Here is an 18936-nt window from a genome sequence, read left to right as displayed (position 1 = left end):
ATATCACCATCAGTGTTCCATTAGTCTGCACTGAATAAATCAGCTACACACACACACACACACACACACACACACACATCTGATCTGATGCATCTATCCATCTACTGTGATCAATAATTCCATTATGAAGCACTGCTGACAGACAGACAGACAGACAGACAGACAGACAGACAGACAGACAGACAGACAGACAGACAGACAGACAGACAGACAGACAGCACCAAGCCAGGAGGCCAGAGGGCCCATGAGCAAGGCAGTGAGAAGACAGAGTGTTTCATTATATACAAGGATCAATAAAGTTGAATGAAAAAGACAAAATCAAAGAGTTGATGTATTGTGAGAGGCTGAGGGGGGGAGGCAGGGAACACACTACAGATACATGATCTAGATGGAAGTATTGATCATCAACATCGATCAATATCTCATCGATACAAAGTCAAACTCATGTTCATCATTGAAAGGTCATCCAGGGCTTTTTCAGTTCCCTGATTAAAAAATGCACCAACATGATGAATGTGGCACTTTATAACTGATTGTGGTAAATGGGTAAATGATATTGTGTCAAATGGACCTCAGGCCGGTGAATTGAATAGAATCTAAATTGTATCGTGGCCGACTTTGGATATCAGCAAATATAATTTTGTTGTCCAAAGAATTGATATAGAATCATATCGTGATTAAACTGGTGATTCCCACCATCGAACACACACACACACACACACACACACACACACACACACACACACACACACACACACACACACACACACACACACACACACACACACACACACACACACACACACACACACACACACACACACACACACACACACACACACACACACACACACACACACACACACACACACACACACACACACACACACACACACACAGTAGCAGAATTCCAATCATGGAAGTTTGAAACCCTCAATTAGTGTTTTGCTTGCACCTGTGTTTACCCTGCTTTTTCGACACAAAATGGTCCCCGTGAGAAGGGTCTATTAAACTGTTTGCTAGGTGTTGTCAGGGCTCAACCGAACCCTGCTCAATATGCATCAGGTACAGGCAGCCCAAGATGGTATGTGTGAGAAGATGAATCACTGGCTGACCTTCCAGTCTTCATGTGGGCTTTTCGTGCGTTCCTTTAAGGCGCATTCCTTTATCGCAAAATAACTGGGATGTTGAGGCTAAATGACGTCACATCCGTTTGGTTAGCATTCCATTTGCAGAAAACTTGAGCTAGGAAGTTCACTGTTCATTGGTCAGATCCAGTCGCTAGCCAGGCTAGCCATTGTTAGCATTAACAGTTGATGGCATTTCGCGGCATTTTGCACATACAACACTGCAGCAACATGTCCACACAGATAGATGTAATGCAGTGCTGTGTGTACAGCTGATTTAATGAAACACAAACAAAACAGAAGTGCTAAACAATATTACTACGATTATAACTACTGTTGTTGCGTGGCGCAGCCACCTTGGATTTTTTAGGTCGGGGCTGCTGAGGCTCCTACGAGTTTGGAATGGGAAATACCAGCTCTGGTGATGTCACCGTCCCAATCAGCTTTATTGGCCAAGTATGTGCACATACAGGAAATTGGCTCCGGTTCGCTTAACTGTCAATGTACTCTCACACAAAAGAAAAATGTATGTTCAGGCTAAAACAAACAATAACAAACAAAGGATAATTAAACATTTACAGTAACTACTATATACAATGCAATAATAATAAGTGTATGAAAAAGCATAGGCCTATATTTTGAATATGTGTGTATGAAAGGAATGTATGTAGCCTACAATATACATATATATATATATATATATATATATATATATATATATATATATATATATATATATATATTGTAGCGATCCAGAGTTACATAATGTGGTGTGCAATAGAAGTGTCTTGATTGCAGCTAGGAACTGATGTGTGAGAGTGTTACTGGGGGGGAACACTATGCTGGGGGAACGCTTCCTGTCAGACAGAGCATGCGTGAAGTCAGTCTCCATGAACAGCCTAGAGAGGAAGCAGCTAGCTAGCTATGTGCGTAGCAACCGCCAAGAGTTGTAAGATAACTAACTGTGAATAAAGAACCCTGTACCAACAAGAAGCCTCATGATTCCATAAATACCAGGAACGCTACATTGGTGTCGGAAGTTAAGCGGTGATTATTGCCTCCGTGTCGGCAAGATGGTGAAGAAGTTCCTGAGGAAAGAGCGGAGAAGAATAAAACGAGAGGCGGGAAGAGGGAGAGCCAGGGCGGACAACCAGGCGTCCGAAGAGGAGCACGACCGGGCAGACATAGCCGCTCCTGCAGAGAGCCAAGCGGAGCAGGCGGTAGAAAGCCGGGTGCTGGTGGGGGTGAAGCCCGAGCCAGACGACGTTGCCGCCGTAGCCATGGAAGCTATTCCACGGCCCAGCGAGGCTAGCCCGCGGGCCAGTGACGGGGCTATGGCGCGGATCGAGGCGGCGCGGGACGGCGCCCGCCGAGGCAAGAAGGAAGTGAATCCACCGAAATACAATGGTAAAGGCGAGTGGGAGCCATATTGCACAATGTTTAACGTGGCAGCGGACATGAATGGCTGGTCGAGAGAGGAAAGAGCCAGCCATCTTGTGATGTCCCTCGAGGGTGAAGCTATAACGTGCGTGGCAGCGATGGCCGATACAAAAGACTTAGATATGGTGATGGCGGCCCTGCGGAGGCGCTTCGGCCAATGCGAAGAGAAAGGCATCGTGGTTGCGGAACTGTGTAACAGGCGTAGACGACCGGGGGAGTCGCTGCGGGCACTGGCAACAGACATTGAGATCCTCAGCCGGCGCGTATACAGCCGGCTGCCGCCAGAGTCGCTGGATGAGTTGGCCAGAAACTACTTTATCCAGGCAATCGTGCCGCGAAGTCTAAGCGATAAGGTAATGCTGAAACGGCCAAAGACACTGGAGGTGGCGCTGGAGTTGGCGCTTGAAAGAGAGACAGTGGAGGGTTGGGCCGTGAGCAGCGGCACGAGGGGAGCCGCCCCCGTGGTGAGAATGGCAGCGGAGAGCCCGCTGCAAGAAGAGCCAACGTGGAAGACGGCGTTGGCGGAGCAAGGCAACATGGTGAGAGAACTGTCCGAGTCTGTGCAGCAGTTAAAAGAACAACTGCTCCGAAGCGCGACCCTGCAGCCCACCCCCACTCTGCAGCCCACCCCGCGGAACAATAACTGGACCAGAGGGGCTGGGAGCATGATCTGTTGGGGCTGTGGGCGCCCCGGACATCGGGAAGCAGAGTGCCGCCGGAGAACGTGGAACCAGGGAAACGGCACGGGGCCCGTCTAGAAGGGGCGAGACGGGTCCCCGATGTCATATTCCCGGTAGCCACGTCATCGCGGGAGGGAGCCCACCGACATCGACGGTGAGGTGGGGCTCCGCCTTCCCCCGAAGTAGACGACATCGCCGGAGCTGTCAGCACGCAGAACGGGCCGCGCACGATGAACGGCTGCCATGTTCCAGTCTACCTGCAGGGGAGGTACTGTGTCGCCCTGGTGGACACGGGGTGTACGGCAACGCTGGTGAACTCCAACATGATGCCAGAAGGAGCGCTTCTGGAGCAGCCAGCGGCACAGCGGCTGAGGACAGTATCCGGTGAGTTGATGCCGATGAGGGGATGGGGGTCCGTGATGATAACTGTGGGGGGACAGACAGTGAACTTTCCAGTATGGGTAGTAGAGATGGCGGGGCCCTGTATCTTGGGGGAGGAATACTTGACGCTAAACCAATGCACAGTAGACCTAGGGAAGAGCACACTTACGTTCGCAGGGGGGCTAGTAGTCCATATGGGTCACCCTCCCACCGCTCCAGGGGAGCAACCAAACGTCAATAGCATCACTGTATACCGCGTCACTGTTGAGCACGGGCCCCACCCAGCGACCCAAGCCCCCCACCCAAACCAAGCCCCTGCCCCGCAACAAGCCCCTCCCCCAACCCAGACCCCTGCCCCGCACCAAACCCCTCCCCAAAACCATGCCCCTGGCCCACCTCCGAACACTTTCCCGCCGCCACCGCTACAGGCGGAGGGGGAGACCGAGAGGTTAGTGGAGCTGAGAAGATTGCATCAACGCCAGAGTGAGGGGTTAGAACCCCAACAGAGCGAAGAACTGTGGCGAGTAATAGAGGAATATAAAGACATTTTCGAGATGTCCGATGATGAGCTAGGCTGTACCCACCTGGTGCAGCATCAAATAGACACTGAGGGGGCGCGGCCCATCAGGTCGCATCCCCGTCGAGTCCCAGCAGCGCGGAGGGAAATAGCGAACGAAGCTGTAGAGAACATGCTGCGTGCGGGGATCATTGAGCCGTCCGAGAGCCCGTGGGCGTCGGGGGTAGTGTTGGTAAAGAAGAAAAATAGCTCGAAGATGCGATTCTGTGTAGACTACAGGGGGCTGAACAGCGTGACTAAGAAAGACGCGTACCCGCTGCCCATCATCGAGGAGCTGTTAGATGCAGTGGGGGAGTCATCCTGGTTCTCATCCCTAGACCTCCGCAGCGGGTACTGGCAGGTGCTCCTCTGCGACGATGCCAAGCCAAAGACCGCCTTCCGCACCGAGAGGGGGCTGTGGCAGTTTCGAGTACTCCGTTTCGGACTGTGCAACGCACCAGCAACGTTCGAGAGACTAATGGAGAAGCTGCTGGGGGACATTCCCCAAACCGAATGCGTCATGTACTTAGATGACATCTTGACACACGGGGGCTCGTTTCAGGCAGCAGTGGGGCGTTACGAAAGGTCCTGCAGAAGATAGCCGAGTTACACCCAGATAAGTGCCACTTCCTGAAGAGGAAGGTGGAGTTCTTAGGGCATGGCATCGGCGCGGGGGGCATCCGCACCCTGGAAGAGAAGACACGGGCGCTCGTGGAGTGGCCCACCCCCAGAGACAAGGGAGAACTCGAGAGCTTCGTAGGGCTAGCCTCATACTATAGGAAATTCGTAAAGGGATTTTCTAAAATCGCAGAGCCACTGTTCCGGCTGAAGGAAAAGAACACAGACTTCCACTGGATGACAGAATGCCACCTAGCCTTCGAATCCCTCAAGAAAACGCTGACCGAGTCTGCGGTGCTTAGAGCACCAGACCCCAGACTGCCGTTTCTACTGGACACTGACGCCAGCAATGGGGGTATGGGGGCCGCGCTGTCCCAGACGGGGCCGGACGGGGAGCGGGTGGTGGCGTACTTCAGCAAAACGTTTGACAAAACAGAACGAAACTACTGCGTCACCCGCCGGGAGCTCCTCGCCGTCGTAGAAGCATTACGGCACTTCAGATACTACCTCCTGGGACAGCCTCGGTTCACCATCCGGACCGATCACTCGGCGCTGCAGTGGCTGTGGTCCTTCCGGGAGCCAGAGGGACAGATGTGCCGCTGGTTAGAAAGGATGGCAGACTACAACTTCACCATAGAACACAGGGCAGGGGCGCGCCACGTCAACGCAGACGCCCTGTCACGACGGCCCTGTGCAGAGAGAGGGTGTGTGTACTGCGAGAAGAGAGAAGGAAGGGAGAGAGAGCTCCAAGAGGAAGCGAGGATACGCCCTAACCATACGGGGGACGGACCAGTGTGCAAGGCGCTGCAGGTGGCAGAAGCGGCAGATTGGAGGGCCCATCAAGAGAACGACATGGAGTTGTCGCCAGTCCTGCGGTGGGTAGAAGAGGGCCAGAAGCCGCCATGGGAAGAGGTGGCTGGGGCCACCGACGCAACCAAGGGGCTGTGGTCAGAGTTCGAAACCCTGAGCTTGAGCAACGGGGTGCCGCTGAAGTCCTGGAAAGAGCCAGCGACGGGAGAGAGCAAGTGGCGGAAAGTAGTGCCGACGACGTTGAGAGAGGCGGTGTGCGGGAGCTGCCATGGAACTGCAGGGGCCGGACATTTTGGGGTAAATAAAACCCTCCGTCGCCTTAGGCAGGGTTTTTATTGGGGGAGGATGAGGAGAGACGTACAAGACTTTTGCCGCCGTTGCGACCTCTGCGCAGCGTACAAGGGTCTGTTAGACCAGTCTCGCGCCCCACTCCAACAGCTAGCAGCGGGGGCTCCCATGGAGAGGGTGGCGGTGGACGTGATGGGACCGTTTCCGCGCACGGAGAATGGAAATCGATATGTCCTGGCCGCCATGGACTATTTCACAAAATGGCCAGAGGCATACGCGCTGCCCGACCAGGAGGCGGGAACGGTGGTCGACGCACTGGTGGCGGGCATGTTCAGTAGGTTCGGAGCACCGGAGACCCTCCACAGTGACCAAGGGAGGAACTTTGAGTCACGGGTGTTCGCCACCATGTGCGAGAAACTGAACATAAAAAAAACGCAGACCACAGCACTGCACCCCCAGAGCGATGGCCTTGTGGAGAGATTCAATCGGACCCTGAAGAAGCAGTTGGCCATCCTCACCGAGGAGCACCAGAGAGACTGGGACACGCACCTGCCCCTCATCCTCATGGCCTACAGATCTGCCGCCCAAGAGGCCACCTCCTGCACACCTGCTCTGCTCATGTTGGGCCGAGAACTGCGGACACCAGCGGAGATGGCGTTCGGCAAACCACCGGACGCACTAGATGCGCCCCCGGGGCGAGAGTATGCCAGGAGGCTGCAAGACCGGTTAGAGTCCGCTCATAACTTCGCTCGAGGCCAGCTGGAGAAGGCGGGCATGAGACAAAAAAGGAACTATGATGTGAGGGCGAGGGGAAACCATTTCCGGGAGGGGGAGGCGGTCTGGGTGTACGCACCCCGGAGGAAGAAAGGGCGATGCCCTAAACTGGACTGTCACTGGACAGGGCCATGCAGGGTCCTGGAGAGAATGGGGGAAGTGGTGTACCGAGTGCAGATGCCACTTGGTGGCAGGAAGGTACTCCACCGGGACAGGTTGGCCCCGTACCGGGGGGGGTGCACCCTTCCCCCAGATCTCAGTTGCCCAGCGGTCTCACCTAGACGCGCTAGGAGAAGGAATCTGTTTCCACAGAGAGGGGCATCCGGCTATGACCGGACGGCCACCACCCAGGGACTTGAGGTCTCAGAGACACTGCAGGAGGGGTCGGTCCCGCAGGCAGAATCACAGGGAGTAACACGGCCGCGCAGAGAGCAACGGGCTCCAGGACATTTGGGAGACTTTGTGCTGTACTAAAAAAAAAAAAAAAAAAAAAGAGAGGATGGTGGTGGTTTTGGAATTGTTTGTAAAGAAAAGAAAAAAATGTACATGGCATGGGGTATTGTTGGGGGAATGAAAAATGTCGGAGAAAGGTTAAAAAAGGCCTGGGGAAATGTGTTGGAAAAAAAGAAGAAGAGACTATTGGGTGTGTTTTGGTACAGGGGGGTATGTGTGGGTTGTGGTGCCAGCGTGGGAGCTGGCCTTATTGTTGGGCGGGGAATATGTAGCGATCCAGAGTTACATAATGTGGTGTGCAATAGAAGTGTCTTGATTGCAGCTAGGAACTGATGTGTGAGAGTGTTACTGGGGGGGAACACTATGCTGGGGGAACGCTTCCTGTCAGACAGAGCATGCGTGAAGTCAGTCTCCATGAACAGCCTAGAGAGGAAGCAGCTAGCTAGCTATGTGCGTAGCAACCGCCAAGAGTTGTAAGATAACTAACTGTGAATAAAGAACCCTGTACCAACAAGAAGCCTCATGATTCCATAAATACCAGGAACGCTACAATATATATATAGCCTACAGTGTTTCCCCTAGAAACATTCTCAGGCCTGGAGGGATTTCGAAACGTACCCCGACCGCAACGGTGGGGGCCCTCGCCGGCGACGCTAAACTTTTAGCTAACCTGTTTGCATCTATGTTCGCAATGGCATCCCAAGTATCATCATACTATTATGGGATGCGATGCGAACAGTTGTATTATGGGATGTGCGTTTCCCAGGCAACGACACACGTTGACACGTTTTGGAACATCGCTGCACGCTGGCATCATGCTCCTAAAAGCAAAATGGTTATTGTTTTGAATGATTTGGCATCTTCTATTACTGTCAACAACACTGTCAACACCAGTATTGTTTTATTGTAATAATATGTTTGGGGAGACCAGGAAAGATTTTTTTTTCCAATTTATTTTCTGCCCTGGCGGGGGCGCCGTTGGCCTAGCGGGCCCGCCTGTTTCTTTTTTATGAATCTATCATGTATTGTGTGTTTTTCTTATGTGAAATAAACTAAACTAAACTAAACTAAAAAACAAAGTACAATTCACATGTCTCGATTCATCTTCTCAAACACAGACGACCTTCGGCTGACGGCGCGCACACGTCATGACGCAGCTCGACCAGCTGGACGTCACGTCACGCTCGGTGAAGAGAGGCTTCTTCTAGAAGTGCAGCAGCGGGCACAGCGCCGCTGCACCTATTTGTATCCACCGATATTTACCCTTTACATGTCTGCTCCTCGGCTCAAAGGGTCAGAGTGAGAGCAGAGAGTAGTGTACAGAGTGAGAGAATAGTGTACAGAGTGAGAGAGGAGTGAACAGGGTGAGAGAGAAGTGAGTTTACCAGCGGACGGACCTGGATCGGAGATATTTCCTGGTTCCTGCTCTCAGGTTGGTGCCTCGGCCTCTCCTGGCTCTTTCTCGTATTTATTTATTATTTTAAAATGTGAAGCACGAGCGACCGAGAAGTCAGTTTGACCAGATGATACACGGACCGAACTGGGACTGCTTGACGTGTCGACATAAGACTGGTCTCACGCTCTGTTGTCAAGCTAGCCGGGGAGGCTAGCTAGGCAGCCAGGTGCAACATGACTTTAAAGGGACGCAGCTCGTAGCATGCTAGTTAGCCGTGTGGCTAGCAGAAGTTTGTGGGCTTGTGTTGAAGTCAGCTCTGTTCAGAGCTGCTGGGCCTCCTCCTGCTCGGCTAACACTGAGCACCAAGAGCCCGTGTTTTCCTGCTAAACTAGCTACCTACATTAACATTAGCTGAGCAGACAGACAGATGGCTACATTATAACATTAGTTGCCGAGGAAATAGACAGCTAGCTACATTAGCATTAGCTGAGCAGACAGACAGCTAGCTACAGGTTTGGACCAGGTGTTCCACAGTATTATTTGGTGGCCTCTGGCCATGCAGTGTTTTGATCTTGGTTTAGGTCGGTGATCCTCAGTGTGGTCCCTGGAGAAGTGGCTAGAGGTACCCCCCCCATATATATATATATATATATATATATATATATATATATATATATATATATACTTACTAGTTTAAACTCCTTTTGCTGGGCAGTCATTGGTGTCTACAAAATACATTTTGATTGAACTATACACGAATCCGGTGAAGTCCCCGATGTAAACAAGCCGGCATTACTGCGGTGGCTTACTGCAGTGGCTCCGGGGGGAGTGTATATTTTTCCTGATATTTTTCTACGTTTACATTTTTATTGAACGTTACTTTTGACAACGATGTCTAGGAAATCGTGAAGAAGCTGTGCAGTTCTCAGCTGCTCCAACAGTAGTGGCAAACTTCAGCTTTGGAAGAGAATCGAATGTGAAATACACAAGCCTTTACTACATGAAGAGTGCCCCTGTCTGAAACCATACATAAACATACAAATATAGATTCCCTGGACGTGCAGAGGACTGAGCTGTTCGCCAGAGGTGGATCAAGAATATTAACAGAAAGGACTTTGTTCCCAATAACAACTGCACGGTAGGTTTTGGTTAACAGTCGTAAATCACTAACGTTATTTCACCTCATAATGAGTAGCATGCCTAGTCTAAGCTAACACTGATTATGACATAGGTTATGTCAACATTAGGATGGTTGTTGATGGACTGTGAATATTGGACACGTCCTTTCAGAATGATGTGTCCATCATCTGGTAGAGTGTGCAATATTTGGCCAATCCATCCCGAGCTCAGGTAATTTTGACCCTCTATATGAGAGACCTGTAGTTAGGGCTGGGCGATATATCGAATATACTCGATGTATCACGGCTTGTGCCACGTGAGATGTAGAAATGACTATCGCGAACATTCGAGTATAATTGTCACGCATTGTTTATAACTTAAGCCGCCGGCATGACTTGCTTCACGTTTCCTCTTGTCAGCTCTCCCTCTCAAGGGAGAGCTCTGTCACACTCAGGAAGGGAGGGGGAATCACATGGATACGTCAAAGCGAAACATGGCCGCCTCCAGTGTGGCTGTTGACTGTTTCAAATGATAACAAAACAACCACTATTGCAATTTGCAATACATGTCCTGCAAGGTTTCTGAGATTAGGGGAAAGTCTGAGCTGGCGTTACGCTAAACCAAACGTGGGGAGGAGGCAGCAGATTTGTTTGGCGTTAACGTTAGCTGTTGTGGTGGCTAACGTTAGCTAGCTGGTTGTTAGGGCTGTGGCGATTCACTTATCTCCCGATTTGATACTATCACGATTCTTGGGTGCCGATTCGATTTATATTGCGATTCTTAAGTATTGCGATTCTACGATTATTGCGATTCGATATTACGATTTATTGCGATTTTTGTTAATTTTTTTCTTTTCTTTTTTCAGTTTGTTTGCTTTTTTACACTAGATTAGAACATGGGAAAAGTTGAATCATACACTAGAGACTGTATATTATATATCATGAGTAGGGCTGGGTGATATAGTTAAAAACAGGGGCGGACTGGGATCATAATTCAGGCCGGGCATTAGATACCAAGCAGGCCAGGCCGATATGGGCCAACGCGCGTGAAATTTGGGCCGTTTGAAGCCAGATTTGGGCCGTTTGAAGTCCAATTTTACAATGAGATGCACCCACTTTAACCCTGAAGTGTAATTATTACTTCAGACTAACTAATAAAGTAATAAAACCACTAGTAAACCAGTAGGCGGCGCCTGGCCTGCTGTTCAGTGAGTGGCCTGACTGCAAGCACACAAAAAACATTTTTTTTTTTTTTTTTTTTTTTTGCGATTATCGATTCTGGAATAAAAGATCGATCCAAAAAATCGTGACATTAAAAATCGCGATACTTAGGTGAATCGATTTTTCCCCCCACCCCTACTGGTTGTGGCTACCTAGTTCAGCAGGCAGCGCTCCACAAGCTTGTTGTGACCAAAATCCCCGCATTTAAAGCACTTCATACTCCCAGAGCTGGCGTAAACCATAGAGAACCTCATGCATTACTCAAAATTAAACGCGTCCGTGTATAAAACGTGCACATTACTTTTTCTTCACTGGCTCATTGGGTTTCACTCTCTCTCCCTCCCTCTCTGCATGTTCAGCATGCATACGCACGCACTCAATGATGAGCGGTCGTAATGCAACGTTTCCTGGTGGAATCTCAATCTGCCCGGCAGAGACTTTAGGCAGAAAAGAGAAGAAACTTGAATGGATGCTTATCAGAGGAGATTTAGAAGTGAGTAGACGCAGAGCCGCCTGAAAAATAAGTAGGTAGATGCGTCTACCTGCATCTATCCTCCGTTACACCACTGGTGATTCTCAAACCTAATTAAGACCACATTAGATCTAGGGACTTCAGTCTCACAGACCCAAAATATGATATTTTATTGTTGGATATGATTTTGTCAGATTCCCTGCCTACCAACACGAGGGTTGCAGGTTCGAGCCCCCGTGTTATCTCCGGCTTCGTCAAGACATTTTTAAAGACACAATTGGTCGTGTCTGCGGGTGGGAAGACGGTGGTGTAGGAGTCCTGGTCGGTGCACTAGCGCCTCCTCTGGTCGGTCGGGGGGCCTGTTCGGCGGGAGTGGAACTGAGGGGAATAGCGTGATCCTCACACACGCTGCCGGTGAAACTCCTTGCTGTCAGGTGAAAAGTTGTCTCAACGCCAGACCCATGAGAGTTCTTACGCTGCCTGATACACTACATCACTGCATGCTGCAGAGCTCTCTCTGGGTCTGACACACTACATCACTGCATGCTGCAGAGCTCTCTCTGGGTCTGATACACTACATCACTGCATGCTGCAGAGCTCTCTCTGGGTCTGACACACTACGTTACTGCATGCTGCAGAGCTCTCTCTGGGTCTGACACACTACGTTACTGCATGCTGCAGAGCTCTCTCTGGGTCTGACACACTACGTTACTGCATGCTGCAGAGCTCTCTCTGGGTCTGACACACTACGTTACTGCATGCTGCAGAGCTCTCTCTGGGTCTGACACACTACGTTACTGCATGCTGCAGATCTCTCTCTGGGTCTGACACACTACGTTACTGCATGCTGCAGAGCTCTCTCTGGGTCTGATACACTATGTTACTGCATGCTGCAGAGCTCTCTCTGGGTCTGATACACTACGTTACTGCATGCTGCAGAGCTCTCTCTGGGTCTGACACACTACGTTACTGCATGCTGCAGATCTCTCTCTGGGTCTGACACACTACGTTACTGCATGCTGCAGATCTCTCTCTGGGTCTGACACACTACGTTACTGCATGCTGCAGAGCTCTCTCTGGGTCTGATACACTACATCACTGCATGCTGCAGAGCTCTCTCTGGGTCTGACACACTACGTTACTGCATGCTGCAGAGCTCTCTCTGGGTCTGACACACTACGTTACTGCATGCTGCAGAGCTCTCTCTGGGTCTGATACACTACATCACTGCATGCTGCAGAGCTCTCTCTGGGTCTGATACACTACGTTACTGCATGCTGCAGAGCTCTCTCTGGGTCTGACACACTACGTTACTGCATGCTGCAGAGCTCTCTCTGGGTCTGATACACTACATCACTGCATGCTGCAGAGCTCTCTCTGGGTCTGACACACTACGTTACTGCATGCTGCAGAGCTCTCTCTGGGTCTGATACACTATGTTACTGCATGCTGCAGAGCTCTCTCTGGGTCTGACACACTACGTTACTGCATGCTGCAGAGCTCTCTCTGGGTCTGATACACTACGTTACTGCATGCTGCAGAGCTCTCTCTGGGTCTGATACACTACGTTACTGCATGCTGCAGAGCTCTCTCTGGGTCTGATACACTACGTTACTGCATGCTGCAGAGCTCTCTCTGGGTCTGATACACTACGTTACTGCATGCTGCAGATCTCTCTCTGGGTCTGATACACTACGTTACTGCATGCTGCAGAGCTCTCTCTGGGTCTGACACACTACGTTACTGCATGCTGCAGAGCTCTCTCTGGGTCTGACACACTACGTTACTGCATGCTGCAGAGCTCTCTCTGGGTCTGACACACTACGTTACTGCATGCTGCAGAGCTCTCTCTGGGTTCGGGACACTTTCCCTCAGCCAGCGGGGGTCAGAAGTGAACCGTTCACTTGGCCAGTGATTGGCCAGTGGTGGATTCAGTCTTCCCCAATCAGTAACGACTTTGTGATCAGACGACAGGGGAGTATAAAATCATGTAGATGGGGAGATAACAGGAGAGAGTGAAAGCTCTTACCAAGTATATGTACTACATTCTCTCCTTAGGCTAACTTCTAGTCATTGAAATCCTAGTGAATTAACACAATTGACTTATTTTGCAGGGAACTCCCCTGCGACCCCCTCGTCACCCTGCGACCCCCTCGTTGGAGTATATGGGTCTAGCTGCCATCAGCAAGGCTCCAAGTTGAGGCTGACGTTAGAACTAGGCCTGCACGATATGAGGAAAATCTGCGATGTGCGATAACATTGTTCAATATAGCGATGGCGATACGACTTGCGATAAATAAACAAATATTAAAGTATGCATATTAGCTATACAGTTCCTATGTCTTTCTGCTTTAATAATGCTAACTAACATATACCCCAAACATAGCCTATGCCCACTGAATAAAGAAATGAAATACACACTGACTCTAGCTGAAACTACACACAGCGTGTTTGTGCTTTGGCAGAGGGGCAGAGCGCACTGTTGCAAGGGAAACGTGTACGCTGGATTTACAACACAAGACAAAATGATCAGAGCGCTGAGTGGGAATGCATGACGCATGTAAATAAAACCACTTTTGTTATTCATTGCGTTTCAGGCAGTCTTTGCTAGGGATGCACCGATATGAAAATTTTGGCCGATGCCGATAACCGATATTAACATTGCTGTTATGGCCGATAACCGATATTTACCGATGTCGATATGATCTGTATAAAACCACATTTTTATGATCATCACATTTTGTACATACTGAAAAACACATGTTAACACTGAATTTGAAAAAGTTATGCATTTCTTTATTTGCAAAGCCTTTGGGAAAGCCCATAAATCATAGATTTACTGCATTATTTCATATCAATGTGAAGAATTTGGCTGATAATGACAGCCGATATTAACATTGCAACATCTGACCGATACCGATATGACCGATATGTTAAAAAATGACTAACATCGGCCGATACCGATATGATTGCCGATATATCGTGCATCCCTAGTCTTTGCGATGTGTTTATTGCGCATGTTCATATTGCGATGACGATGAAAATACGATTTAATTGTGCAGCCCTAGTTGGAACATGTTCCTCGTTTTACATCATGTGTTGTTGTTGTTGTTGTTGTTGTTGTTAAGCACATGGTGATGATGGCACACCATTCAAACATTCTACAACAGACACAGATGTTTGTTTGGTGTGCCATGCCATGTCTGTCTGTCCTTGTTTGGAGATGTTTGCTCAGATTCCACAAGTATCATCATCACATCACATCAATCAAACATGACCCAACAACGGATAACGTTTGATCAGGCTTCAGCAGAACGTCCATAAGGCCGTTCCCTCTGTTTTAGTCACCACTGACATGCTGTTTCGTCTGCTGGTTTAGAAGGAGAACTCTGTGTGTGTGTGTGTGTGTGTGTGTGTGTGTGTGTGTGTGTGTGTGTGTGTGTGTGTGTGTGTGTGTGTGTGTGTGTGTGTCGCGCGCGCCGCGCGCGCATGATGATGTAATGTTACAGGGCAGTGTAGCAGCCTCAGTCTGCCAGATGTTGTTCTGTTTCAGCAGCAGTGGTTCCCAACCTTTTCTGACGCTCTGTCCGATTTGAAGATCTCCGAGCAGTTCAGGGCCCACATCTGATCTGACTGTAAACAGTACGGACGCCAAATCATGTGTTCTCAGTTTATTTTAACAATAAAAAGGAGCTGTCCATTAGCACCACACACAGAAACCAGCAACTAAAACTGAGCGGCTGTCTGTAAAAGGCTAATTATAAATAGTTGATTACAAATTAAATAAAAACTAGAATGAGCTAAATTTCCAAAAGAAAATTGAATTGTGCTTGCTGTCCTCCTGACGCCCCGCCTCCTTTGCAACGCCCCTGCCCTTGGCCATATCCTTTGCTGCAGTAGAAATGCTTCTCTCTACTGTAGCTTCAAACATGAGCCCGCTGCAGCTTTGCGAGCACAGGCAAACTCACACAGTGAAGCACAGAAAGGATGTTTCCCACTGCATTTGAAGGCAGCATTTGTGTGAACACAGCAGATGCACATGGACGTTTTAGCTGCATTTTTTAACTGCATTTCTCATAGGGACGATTTAGGTTGAGCTCTAGATTTCGGGTCAAGATAAGTTGTAATGCTTTTTTGGCCAGCGCACGCAGAGCGGAGCTGGCCCTACAAGAGGGCTTGTCCATGAGGGATTTAGTCACGACTTCAGGAGCCAGAGTTCTGTTCATCATCGGCATTTAACATTACAACATGGTGCTACCAGCCGCATAAGGTGCTTATGTGTTTTGTAAGAGATATTGTGCATGGGATCTCACGCAAGGGGTCCTTGAGTTACCAGCCAGGCGAGCCACCCGTCACCCCTAACCTCAAGTCACATCACGTCATTCTTAACCTCGTCAAAGTCGGCCAAAAACGGGTCCCAGATAGTTGAGAACCTTTTTAAGCGAGTTGGTTCTCAGGGACCTGAGGCTCTTCATCTGTATAACAGAGATCATGTTCATCAGCCACACCTGAAAAGAAGGTGAAGAGGAGGACTTCCTTCCATTACTTCAGAATGAGTCTTTTGGCGACTAGGGATGGGTGCGAGTACTCGGGTACTCGAGTACTCGTTCATAACATCAGTACTCGAGTAACGTTTCTGCTGTTCGGGTACTCGCCCCACTCCCCACCCCTTTAAAAATGGTCTAAGATCTACGCACGCATCGTCATGTGGATCTGGCAGCATGAACTGCACGGGCGTCAAGTCAGCCAGAATGTACAAGTACGTCATCCGCTTTGTTGCTTTCAAAATAAAACGCTTATTGTAACGTAACCTTATTTATTTTGAATAATGCATTACAGCCAAAGTTTCACGCCATATAACATCACGAGTATTTTGATACAAGGTTTGCTGCTTCATTCGTTGAAATACCTTTTCTCCTCCAACGTGCATCAATAAGCTATTTACTTTTGTTTAAGTAACATTATTTTGAAAGTTTTAACCGGAGGTTTTCCAGCTCATCCCGAAAATGGTGGCTGGAGATATTCTCCCGAATGAGACGCACGCTTCTTCATAGCGCACGCCCGATAAAACTCATTCAAAACTTTGCACTAGTTTACTGACTTCACTGTCGTTTCCCATAACGGTAGTCACAAGAAATGTGGAGAAAGAATCACCTTTTGGGAGACAATCGCTTCATGGTGATCACTATTCAGCTGCAGCTGTAACGTTAATCAGACTGGTCAGTTTTCACTTTTTGGCAGAACACCGGACCTTGTAATCCGTGGATTTACGTTAGTGTAACAGTGATCATAAAGTAAAATGGATGATACTGGACAATAACCTGACATTGCTGGACAATGGGCATGTATTGGAAATGCCTTCGCTTGTTTCACAACTTGTCTGCTCCAAAGCGCTAATGCCATCCATCCAACCATCGGAGATACTGTCTGAGGTAGGCTTTAGATGTCCTCTTTAGCGTCACCTAATATCACAGTCAGTCCCTCTCTTGACAAAAAATGCTCCAGGTAGCGCTTTTTCCATGCAAAAATGCAGCAGATTACCCCTGCTCAGTCATTACCATAGTAATCACACAGACCCCCCCCCCCCCCCCCGCGCGAGTACTCGAGCACTCGTTCATAATAGGAGAGTACTCGAGTATTTAAATGGCTTAAAATGCGCCACCTATTGGCGACAGTTGTCCCCAGTGTCAGAGATTGTTGCACAGCTGTAGGGAAGTTCAGAGAGGACTTTGAGCAAGTTCTGCCTCCGGCTGAAGGGTTATTTTGTAGGCCTTAAGAGTACCAATCAAATATTTTGGCTCAGAATGAAGGGCAGAACCAGAAGGCATGAGATAGTGTGGCCTGACACCTGTCACACAGTGGCGAGACAGAAGGGAAGATCTTGTGTAATTTATGCTTGGAGTAGTGAAGACGGTGAGCAACTTTATATTGGATCAGCTGGTGTCTGCTATTAACTGAGCAGAGTTGTACCACAGAGAGACTCCTGGAGTCCTTTCCCATATAATAGGGGTGGGGGAAAAAATCGATCACTTAAGTATCTCGATTTTTTTATGTCACGATTTTTTGAATCGATCTTTTATTCCAGAATCGATAATCGCGTAATTTTTTTACCAAACGTTTTTTTAGAAGGCTGGCAACGCTAGGCTGTCAACAAAGTAAAACGTCACCATGTCTGTAAATTACTGCTTGCAGTTGCACTCAGAGTATGTATGTGTGTGTGACAAATTAGACCTACCTGTGTGCGTTGAAAATAAGGTGGTTCAAAAAAAAGTGGCTAAATGCAACCTTTTTCTTCTCATGTTTTTTATTGATTAAAACGGGTAATTAAAATGATCAATAATTATCGATATCGACTGATATGAAAGATGTTATATCGATATACTTTTTAACTATATTGCCCAGCCCTACTCATGATATAATATACAGTCTCTAGAAGTGTATGATTCAACTTTTCCCATGGTATGGAGTAAAAAAGAAAACAAACTGAAAAAAGAAACAAAAATCGCAATAAATCGTAATATCGAATCTAGGGCTGGGTCGGTTTGAAAATTTTAAAACTGGTTCGATATTGCCGTCTAAACCGGATCGAACCGGTATACCGATTTTTTTTGTAATTACCGGTATTATTATTATTTTTTTTAAGCAGGGCTCCCGAGTGTGGCCCATAACTGTCTGTAGTGCAACTTCAGTCCACCTGATAGCGATAATACACCTCTAAGCTGGTATTGTCAACCAGCAATGATACTGAATAAAAAGAAGCAGGACACCTGTGTAACAAACACACCCTGTATTTATTTCTCATAACTATTCAGCTTAACTTTTCTTCAAACATCAACATAATAAACAAAATAAGACTTTTGCATACTAGTGCAACTTGAGAAGAGGCTAATACGAACAATAGTGCAATCAGAATGGACTGGCAAATAAAAAAATAAAAAAAAATATGTTTTTTCGGTTCGCACGTGATCAAACCGGTTTGGGCTCGTACACCGAACCGAACCGGTAAAACCGGAAATCGACCCATGCCTAATCGAATCGCAATAATCGTAGAGTCACAATACTTAAGAATCGCAATATATATCGAATCGGCACCCAAGTATCGTGATAGTATCGAATCGGGAGATAAGTGAATCGGCACAGTCCTACCATATAATGTCAGATAGATCAATATCAAGTTCCCCCTGCCACGCTTCTCTAATCCTCTCAGTAGAGGCCGTGTTACAGTTGTTAAACATACAAATCTAGAGATAAGATGCTTGGAGTGAGGAGGGCTCAGCAATACATCGCATGTTCATTTGGGAGCACTTCAAAGGTGAATCTTGGGTCAAACCTAATCTCTGATTTGCAGGTATCTGGGCCAGTTCGTGCCAGGCAACTCAAACTTCCTCTTCAGGGGCCAGTTGCACCAACAGGGCTTAGTTATGCCAGGTCATAACTCCTCTATGCCGGTCGTTGTTAAGACCAGTCTTAAGAGTGGATTTATGCCGGTTGCACCAACACGGTTTATGCCTGGTCGTAACTATGTCGGGCATAGCAAAGCGTGTCCATGTGAATTGCCGGGGAATGCCCCCTGATTGGCCCAAAAATGTGCCTCGCGACCTG

General features: G+C 48.4%; 1 protein-coding gene across 1 annotated transcript in view; it reads left to right on the top strand.

Annotated features, from left to right (window-relative positions):
* Window positions 1-8348: 8348 nt before the first annotated feature.
* The window catches only part of fbxo34 (F-box protein 34), a 33335-nt gene continuing 22747 nt past the window's right edge, over window positions 8349-18936 (top strand). The window contains exon 1 of the mRNA XM_083633187.1: window positions 8349-8559. The gene's annotated coding sequence lies outside the window, so the exon portion shown is untranslated. The remainder of the gene's footprint in view (window positions 8560-18936) is intronic.

The sequence above is a fragment of the Poromitra crassiceps genome (genome assembly GCF_964638095.1).
Source record: "Poromitra crassiceps genome assembly, chromosome: 3".
Lineage (NCBI taxonomy): Eukaryota > Metazoa > Chordata > Actinopteri > Beryciformes > Melamphaidae > Poromitra > Poromitra crassiceps.
This window is presented reverse-complemented; position numbering and strand designations above follow the sequence as displayed.